The sequence below is a fragment of the Phocoena sinus genome, chromosome 8 (genome assembly GCF_008692025.1).
Source record: "Phocoena sinus isolate mPhoSin1 chromosome 8, mPhoSin1.pri, whole genome shotgun sequence".
In the NCBI taxonomy this organism is placed as follows: domain Eukaryota; kingdom Metazoa; phylum Chordata; class Mammalia; order Artiodactyla; family Phocoenidae; genus Phocoena; species Phocoena sinus.
Window position 1 is genome coordinate 73,876,767 of NC_045770.1, and position 10,242 is coordinate 73,887,008.

General features: G+C 39.8%; 1 pseudogene; it reads left to right on the top strand.

Moving 5' to 3' along the window:
* The first annotated feature begins 2,980 nt into the window (after nt 1–2,980).
* Nucleotides 2,981–5,500, top strand: LOC116758352 (annotated as a pseudogene).
* The last annotated feature ends 4,742 nt before the right edge of the window (nt 5,501–10,242 follow it).

The window sequence follows — 10,242 nt, forward strand, 5'->3', positions numbered from 1 at the left end:
AACTTTGTGGAAAATTTTTTTTCCTGAATAGTTTTTTTTAACATCTTTATTGGAGTATAATTGCTTTACAAATGGTGTGTTAGTTTCTGCTGTATAACAAAGTGAATCAGTTATACATATACATATGTTCCCATATCTCTTCCCTCTTGCGTCTCCCTCCCTCCCACCCTCCCTATCCCACCCCTCCAGGTGGTCACAAAGCACGGAGCTGATCTCCCTGTGCTATGCGGCTGCTTCCCACAAGCTAGCTATTTTACATTTGGTAGTGTATATATGTCCATGCCACTCTCTCACTTTGTCCCAGCTTACCCTTCCCCCTCTCCATGTCCTCCACTCCATTCTCTACATCTGTGTCTTTACTGAATAGTTTTGATCCATGGTTGGTTGGATCTGTGGATGTGGGACCCACAGATACGGAGGGCCAACTGTAGTAATACCTACTTCACAAATTGTTATGAGGCTTAAGTTTGCTAACACCTGTGAAATGCATAGGTCAGTGCTTGGCACACGAAGCATTCAATAACTGTTCATTTAGTTGTTATTCTTAATTTTTAAAAAAAAAATTATACATATTTTGTTTTTAAGATTATACTCTTCCTCATAAAAACTTTCTCACAATCTCTTGCATGAATTTGACGTTTACCAAGTTACAAAGGAGTTCTTATCTGGTTCGCAAAGCCCCACAGGTGTGGACAGAGCAGGGATAATCATACTTATTTTACAGATGAGGAAAAAATTAAAGAGAATAATCACATGGTCCAGCAATTCCACTGCTAGGTATATACCTGAAAAAATTGAAAGCGAGAACTCAAGCAGATATTTGTACAAAAACGTTCAAAGAAGCATTAGTCACAATAGCCAAAAGATGGGAGCAACCCAAATGCCCATGGATGCATGACTAGATTAAACAACGGGGTATTATTCAGCCTTAAAAAGGAGTGAAATTCTGATATGTGCTGTAACATGGATGAACTTTGAAGACATTATGCTAATGAAATGTCAGACACAAAAGACAGATATTGTATGATTCCACTTATATGAAGTACCTGAGATAGTCACATTCATAGAGACAGAAAGTAGATTAGTGATTGCCAGGGGCTAGAGGGTGGGGGAACGGGGAATTATTGTCTAGGGGGTATAGAGTGTCAGTTTGGGATGATGAAAAAGTTCTGGAGATGGATAGTGGTGATGGTTGCACAACGGTGGGAATGCACTTAATGTCAATGAACTGTATACTCAAAATTGGTTAAAATGGTAAATGTCACGTTATGTATATTTTTCTACAATAAAAAAGTGAAGGTTTCTACACATGTCATAAGTATGAATAATAAAAATACTCGGAAAGAATAGATACCTTCCTATCTTGTCTTTTAACTGTATCATTTAGAGAGCAGAAGGCAGGTCTTTGAGGGCATTAAAGTTTTAAAAATTTATTTTATTTTAAAACTAATATGGGCTAATTGAAAATTTGAGAAGTATAGGCCAGGCATAAAATGAAAATAAAAGGGCCATCCCCCTTTCCTCTGATGCTCTACAAAGTAACTTTTGACATTCTTTTTCTCTGTATCCATTCTGTGTGGGTATATATAAGCAAATATAGATATTTGGGTGGGGGAGGGGAGAGAGACTACATTTTAGAAAATACATGAGCTCAGTGGTAGTATTCAATAACTTTAATTTTTCACTTGATATCATATATTTAAATTCAGAAATAGATATCTACCCATGCATAATGTTCTATAACTTCAACCCTCTTTTCCTTCCCTTTCCCTTTTATTAAAAAAAACTTTGAGTTATAATTTAGGTAAAATACACCTATTTAAAACGTGCAGTTTATGGCGTTTTGACAAATGTATGTAACACCCTGCTAGTCAAGGCGCAGAACATTTTTATCACCTCAAATTCCCTCACAGGTATTCTCTCAAGAATATATCCTTTTGTGAAATGACAGTCAAATATTTTGGCAATTTTAAATTTATTTTATTTTTATTTTTGGCTGCGTTGGGTCTTCATTGCTGTGTGCAAGCTTTCTCTAGTTGTGGCGAGCGGGGGCTACTCTTTGTTGCGGTGCGCAGGGTTCTCATTGCAGTGGCTTCTCTGGCTGTGGAGCACGGGCTCTAGGCCTGTGGGCTTGAGTAGTCGTGGCTCGCGGGCTCTAGAGTGCAGGCTCAGTAGTTGTGGCACACGGGCTTAGTTGCTCTGCGGCATGTGGGATCTTCCTGGACCAGGGCTCGAACCCGTGTCCCCTGCATTGGCAGACGGATTCTTAACCACTGCACCACCAGGGAAGCCTGGCAATTTTAAAAATGGGTTGCTGTCTTCTTACTGAGTTGCAAGTGTTCTTTGTATTTATTCTGGAAATTAGTCTTTTGTGAGGTGTATGTATTGTGAGTATTTTTGACCTTTCTCTTAACAGTGTTTCTTGAAAATCAAAGTTCTTAATTTTGATAAAATTCAATTTGTCAATACTTTTCTCTTATTGCTAGTGCTTTTCTATCATGTTTAAGAAATCTTTGGGCAGGTTCCCAGATGTGGTGGTGCAATCAGCAGTGGCTTGGGCTTCCACACCCGGCTGGGTGGCCAGTTCACTGTGGTTGGCTGGTGGTGTGAGCTTCGTCAAGGGGCAAATGGCCGAGTATCCAACAATCTCCACTGACTTCTTGGACAGGGAGAACCTGAGGGCCCACACCTTCTTCCTGTCCTGCTGCCATAAGGATCACATGAAAGGATTAAGAGGCCCTACTTTGAAAAGAAGGTTGGAGTACAGATGAGGAAACCGAAGAATCAGAGAGGTTAAATTAGTTTCCCAAGGTCACACAGCCAGTTGATGGCAGGACCAGAATTTCCACCAGCTTGAAGGTTTACTTATACTGTTCGCTGTTACTAAAGAGTTGTCAACTAGTTGTTGTTAACTAAAGATTTTGGGAGAAACGAATTACATCAACTGAAATTGAAACTCCTACCCAGATGTCTTTAGTCAATGAAGCATCAAGAGAGAAGGGAGAGATTGTTGTGACTCTCTTACCAGCTGGTCATTGCCCAGGATCAATTACGTTTTTATTTTAGGGCAATAACAGAACTGTCTTGTACATGGGAGACTTCAGACTCGCAAAAGGAGAAGCTGCTAGAAGCTTGCATGCTGGGGGCAGACTGCAAGACATCTTAGAGTGTGTACTTATACACTACTTTCCGCAGTCCAGAATATTATTAAATTCCTAGTTGGGTGGAGTGTCTGAGTGGAATATCTGAGCTGGTTTGAAGCTGGATCGTTCAGAGTCTGTACCATGATGTGTGGCTGAACTGCAAAGCAGCTTACGGGTAGGAGTATTAATCAGCCTTAGTGAGGAGTTAGGAGTCCAGGTTCTTGTGGATAAACGAGACATTTAGAAACATACCTGACATTCTTCATCATCTCATAACAGACGGTAGCACTCAGATTCACACATGTCGGCATCCAAAAGCAGAAGAATATTTTCAGTGGAATAAGTTACCCTGCAGAATTAGTTCCAAAAATAGAATTCCACTTCACACGGTCGGCATGAAGCCATCCACTACGTGGTTTGGAGAAAGAACCAGAAAAAAACAATGTCATTGTGAGGATTGGAGAGAGTTTGTACAGAGCTCACTTTTTTTTTTTTTAACTCCTCCTACAGTGAGATTAAAGATATTTTGAACCACATCTGTCCTGTGAATGTTACCGAACTCAGGTCCGGTTGCTCACCACTCGAAAGTCAGTACCCGAGAGGCAGTTGTTGGTAGAAAGGAAAATTGCTTTTAATCAGAATGCCAGCAATCTGGGGAAAAGGTGAACTCATGCCCCCCAAAAAACCAACTCCAAAGATTTTGCTCAGCCATGAAAATTTTTAAAGGGGAAGTAATCTCAGTTAATCATTGAGATGGGGGATCAAACTCATAGCCATCTCCCACTGTGTGCAGGCTTGTCGACGCCTTGTGATCTTTCTTTAGATGCTATCTTGTTCACACGGTTTGTGAGATTACTGAAGGGGAAGCTACTAGGAAGAAGACCTGGTCTTCAGTTAATTACTTATTCTTCATCTCTACTTTTTTGATCTAAGGAAAGAACCAACAGGTTAGGCAAGGTATTGTGTGATCAAAAGATTTGAAAGGTGTATTTGGGCCGGAGATGAGCAGATCTTGGGGGTGCCTGGTTTAAAAGTTAGTTACAGGGCTTCCCTGGTGGTGCAGTGGTTGAGAGTCTGCTTGCCGATGCAGGGGACACGGGTTCGTGCCCCGGTCCGGGAAGATCCCACATGCCACGGAGCGGCTGGGCCCGTGAGCCATGGCCGCTGAGCCTGCGCGTCCGGAGCCTGTGCTTCTCAACGGGAGAGGCCACAACGGTGAGAGGCCCACATAACGCAAAAAAAAAAAAAAAAAAAAAAAAGTTAGTTACAATTTTCTCTTCTTGGACCCCTAGGTGCACCCTTTCTCATTTCTTAGATTAAAATGAGAGATCTCTTGGAGCTCCTACTGTCTGCACCAGTGCCTGATTCTGGATTTTTGCATGCCTCCGGGTCCAGGCTGGAGATACTGGTGGAAAAAAAAATCCCAATAATTCACTGCTGAATTGGTCTTGCCTTGAGTTTTAGTCTTTTTCTTTCCTTTCCTTTCTTTCTTTTTTTTCTTTCTTTCATTCTTTCTTTCTCTTTCTCTCTCTCTCTCTCTCCCTCCCTCCCTCTCTCTCCCTCCCTCCCTCTCTCTCTCACCCACCCTTCCTTCTTCCTCCCTCCCTCTCTCTCTCTTTCTTTCTTTCTTTCTCTCTCTCTCTCTCTTGCCTGCCCTTCCTTCTCCCTCCCTCCCTCTCTTTCTTTCTTTCTTTTCCTTCCTTCCTTCCTTTCTTTCTCCTTCTTCTTCCTCTTCTTTTTCCAATCAGCCTGCTATGATTTCCTTTTCAGAGTCCTCAGATGCTGCCCCATGCATTGTTTACAATGTTTTTAGTTGTATAGTGTGGCAGAGACAAGATGCGCTATTAAAAAAAAAAAAGAAAAGAAAAAAATTAGTTACAATGTAGCTTTGCTAAAGTGACCAGCAAAGGGGCTTCCTGCTGAGGGCAGTTTCCTGCAAAGAGCTGCTCACATAGATGCATATCCAAATGCCATTCCTGAAGGCGCAACTATGGATAAAGTTAAAGAAATCTTCAAGCCTTCATGCTGGTCTTCCCCAAAGTATGGAGCCAAAGTATAAACCACTTGGAAAATTGAAGAGAGCTAGAACAATCCACCTAGACTCAGGAGGAAAACAGTGATCTCTCTGATGATCCTCTCCCTGTACTTTTAAGGCACAAGGTTCCAAACCAGCAAACTCTTCACCCTGAGGTATTTCCCATGGTGACTGCAGTATCACAAAACCAGCGTGACAAACTGAGAAAGGCACAGGGTGCCTCAAAGCAGAAAGCACACCAGCCTCTCTTTGGGCAAACGTTACAGATTATGAAGAATCCATCAGTGAAAGTGAAGAATTAGAAATCACAGCTTCATCTTAAGGATTTTCATTTAGATTGCTTTGAATTATATAGATCAATTTATGGAAAATAGACCTTTTAGTAATATTGAATCTTCCAATCCATGAACATTTGGGTCTTCTTTAATTTCTACCAGTACTATTTTTTTTGTTTGTTTTTACTATACTGTTCCTAACTATATTTTGTTAAACTTATCACTAGGTATTTCATATTTTTTGATGCCTTTATATGTGATATTAATAATACAAAGTCATTTTTTCTTTCAGCATTGAAAAAATGCCATTCCATTATTGTTTGGCTTGAGAAATCAGTGATAATCCTTATCTTCATTCAACTATATGTATTGTCTTTTTCCTTTACGACTACTTTTAAGATAGTCTTTTATGATTGGTTTTTCAGCAATTAATTAAGATGTGCCTTGATGTGTGTTTTTATGTTTATTCTTCTTGGAATTCATTGTGATTTATGGATCTGTAGATGGACGTTTTTCATTAAATCTGGAAAATTTCAGGGCATAATTCATCAGATTTTATCCTCTCCAAACACTCCTTTCCTTTCTGGGAACCCAATTACCACTTGATGTTTTTCCACAGTTCATTGAGGCACTGTTATATTTCTAAGCCTATTTTCTCTGTTGCTTTAGTTTAGATAACTTATGAGGCCGTGCTAAATTCACTAATATTTTCTTCTGCAATATCTAATCTTCTGTTAAGTCCATCCAGTGAATTTTTCATTTTAGAAATTGTATTTTTAAGATCTAAAGGTTCCCTTTATTTCATTTTTATAGTTTCCATCTGTCTCCTCATTGTATTTGTTTTTATAAATCTGTGAACATATTTATAATAAGTTTTTCGAGTCTTTTTTTAAAACTTTATTGTTTCTCTTATTTTTGGTCTATTCTAATGATTTATTTTTCTACAGGTCATATTTTCCTGACTTTTCATAGGCTAGTAATTTTTAAGTCATATTACGGACATTGTAGGTTCTAAATCTTTGAGAGTCTGGATTTTCTGATCTCCCATTAAAGCATGCTGAATTTGTTGGGCAGTTAATTTCTGGAAGATCAGATTTATTCTGTAAAGACTTTTGAGGGACTTTGCTGGTGGTGCAGTGGTTAAGAATCTGCTGCCAATGCAGGGGACACAGGTTCAATCCCTGGTCTGGGAAGATTCCACATGCCACAGAGCACTAAGCCAATGTGCCACAACTACTGAGCCTGCGCTCTAGAGCCTGCGAGCCACGACTACTGAAGCCCGCAGGCCTAGAGCCCGTGCTCCGCAGCCAGAGAAGCCACCGCAATGAGAAGCCCACGCACCGCAACTAAGAGTAGCCCCCCGCTCGCCACAACCAGAGAAAACCCGCCCGCAGCAACGAAGACCAAACGCAGCCAAAAGTAAATAAATATATTTAAAAAAAAAAAAACTCAAGTCATCTTGAATCCTAAAAACTCAGTTACCTCATAACTTATATCTTACTGCCACCAGAGGGCGCTATGCAGGGAAGATGAGCTAGGTTTTTATTCAGCACCAAAAACCCTTCTAGGATTTTTGTGTTAACACTTACAGGAAAACTTGAGGCTTTCCTCACACTTAGAAGTATGCCTTCTACAGAAGAGACGCTTGATAAATATTTGCTGATGATAAGTAGGAAGAGGCCAGGTGAAGAAGTGGAGGAGAAATCCAGAGAGCTGGGTTCTGGGTGCTGACCCCTCTACCAAGTGGCTGTGAGATCTGAAGCACAGCCACACAGCCTGATGGGGCTTTGTAACTCTTTCTGTAAAATGAGAATAATGGGGTTATTGGGGGAAATGAAATAATCTATTTAAAAGGATCTTGAAAAATATAAAATGCTATACAAATATGACAGGTAATGAAATGTCCCTATGAAAACAAACCTGCAAAATGTTCTACTCACCGGTCCATTATCCTCTTCAGTAAATGATGACCCAAGCCCTAACACGATGCACTTATTGCCAAGGGCCTCTAAATGTGTGTGTCTGCTTCCCCTTCCTGATGTTGATGCAGAAACAATTTTTATCCTGGTTAGCGCATTCCTGGACACAGGGGCTGCTCATGAAGTAGTTGTATGTCATGCTTGGGCCTGAGGTGTATCCATATTCCTGCTGTGATAGGCAACGACGTACACCCTTGGCGTGTTTTTTTTTTTTTTTTTTTTTTTATCCATTCAGTCCCTGGCATTCAACACACACCCAGAGATCTCTCTGGAAAAACTGGGGAAGTTGGTCTAACACCCACTGGGTCTTCCACGGTTCCTTGAAAAATTACACGTTCCTCAGTGACACCTCTCATTGCTTTTCCAAATTAGCAAGAATTGACAGTCTTGAAATTTAGAGACACATAACTCATAAATATGCATTCAGTACTCTGACCCAAGAACACAAATCCCTACATATTTGCTGTCCTGAAATATATTCTGCTGAGATTATGTTTTCTTCTTCCTCTTCTAGGCTGCCCCACACAGATTAACCTTCTCCAGTACCCTTACATCAGACCGTTCTTGGAATCCAGAAGCTCCAATGTTTTCCCACTTTCCATAGAAATCAATCAGATTCCTCCAGATCCCATGATGCCCACGCTGCTCCTGTATCGGTCGACTGCACTGCCAGTCAACCTGAAGTTGTCTCTGACGTCTGCACATACTCCAGGCTTTCCTGTCTCTGCTTGTGCCCTCCCATCCCCACCTGCATAGGGCCGAGTCCTGCCCGTTCCTCCTGGCAGAATTTAAATGCCAGCCCTTTTTTGGAGTAATTTCTTCCACCTCTCAACTCTCACTTAATACTTTCTGCTTGGTACTCTAGGGAGCTATGACTCTCTTCTTCTTGTGTCCGATTTATCTTTGTATTCCCACAATATCAGCACATGATAGGCCCCCTATAAATATTTGCTAGGCAACATAGATGAATGGAATTTAATCTAAAGGGTCTTTAGGGAGTATCCCATTAGAATACGTATCTATCCAAAATTAAAGGTTGTCTTTTCTTTAGAAGTAGTTATCTGTAGTCATTTCTATTGTCCTAGTTCCCCAGCTGACCCCTTCCTGAGGTCTGTGCCTGTTTTTTGCTAAGTTTGTACTTTTCTCCATATTCAATTTACAGTTTATATCAAGCTCACTTGTTTAAGTTTTTTATTTCTGTTCCCACTGTTCTCATGTCCCTTTACAATGTATGCAATTACATGAGCTGCCTTTGAGAGCAAGATTAGATTTTAAATCTTGTGATTAACCTTTCACATTATGAGATTGCCAGCTCCAAGTTTCTCGCACACTTCTCTTGCTTTGCTCTCAACTAATTTCTCTATTTCATCTCTTTTGCTTTGTGTTGCTTTGTAACTCGATCCTTGGTTGCGTAGGCCCAGCTTGGGAGAATTTCTTGCCTTCCTAGGTTTTAAAGAATGACTCTTATGCATAAAATCAAACAAATCTATAAATACTGGAAAACAGCCTGTCTAAATCTGCCCGGTAAGAGTTCCAGGTGGCTCTACCAGAGTTGCAAAGTTCTCGCTCTTCTAATATTTTGAACACAAGATCTTCAAAGAAGACGTTTTGAAAATTTACTGAAAATATAAATTGCATGTATTTACACATGGAAGATTCTCCTAAATAGAAAACTACTTAGCTTTTGGAACATTAGATTGGAAATCTTTTCAAATTCATTAACTGCTGAGGTTTTGGTCTACATTTGTTGAATTCTTATTCTTATCCAATTTGTTTTAATTAAAAAAAAAAAAAACCCTTTTGAGCTTAGAAGACCACTTTAACTTTTACAGTGCAGTAGAAAAGTATTTTGCCAGTGACCCAACAAAAAATGATAAAGGTGTGTATTTTAAAAAATACTTACAATACATCCCTTCAGGAAATAACTAATTTACAAGTAAACAAGATATTTGATGCTTTAAGATCTTTCTCTTAAGATCATTGCAGTAACTTCCAAGAATACCTCATTTCCTGGCAGTTTGAATACAACTAACATGAATAAACAATCAGTATTTAGACCTACAAAAGAGATTCATTTATAGTAATTGGTTATAGACAACATCCTAGGCATGAAATTAATTCCAGCCCGATCTGAAAACCCTGATAGTGTTAAAATCGATGTTTAATGTGGTATTAGTTAATGATATTTCTTCTGAGGACCTTATCAAGTTGCACACAACAAAGCTGTTGTCATTATTTTTTACTCTCCCAAAGTGACACTTTAATGAAATGTGTCAGCACACCAGTGTTAGGATACGTTTCATTAATGCCCAGCACTTTTGTTCTATGCTTTACATTTGGAAACAGATTTAAGTATTAAGTGCCTCTAATGTCTGCAGCCAGGGAATCCTTTCCGAATTTGTAACAGTGACCAGAACAGACCGCATTACACTCTCCAAATGGTGTGGTTTTGCATTTGAATGTCTGAATTATCCCGGTTTCTTAGAGACGACCAAAACGCCAACATCTTAAATCCTCAAAATACTGTCCGCTTCATTGAATGCTAGTGATCTAAGCATATGTGTAATTATTCTGTAATTCTCCCCAAAATGTGATTCCTTGGAAATGCATACTAGGTTTCTCCTATTGTAAATGCAATGACTATTTCTTTGTGGCCACTTCTTTAAATACGGTAACAAGCAAGTCTGTGTGTCTGTGTGAACCGCCTTGATAATGATGATTTCTTCCCAAGCTCTCCTTGGGACACCCATCGGGGAAAATACGCCCTGCATTTGTGTAAGAGAGAGACCCTGATCACAAAAAGACCATTT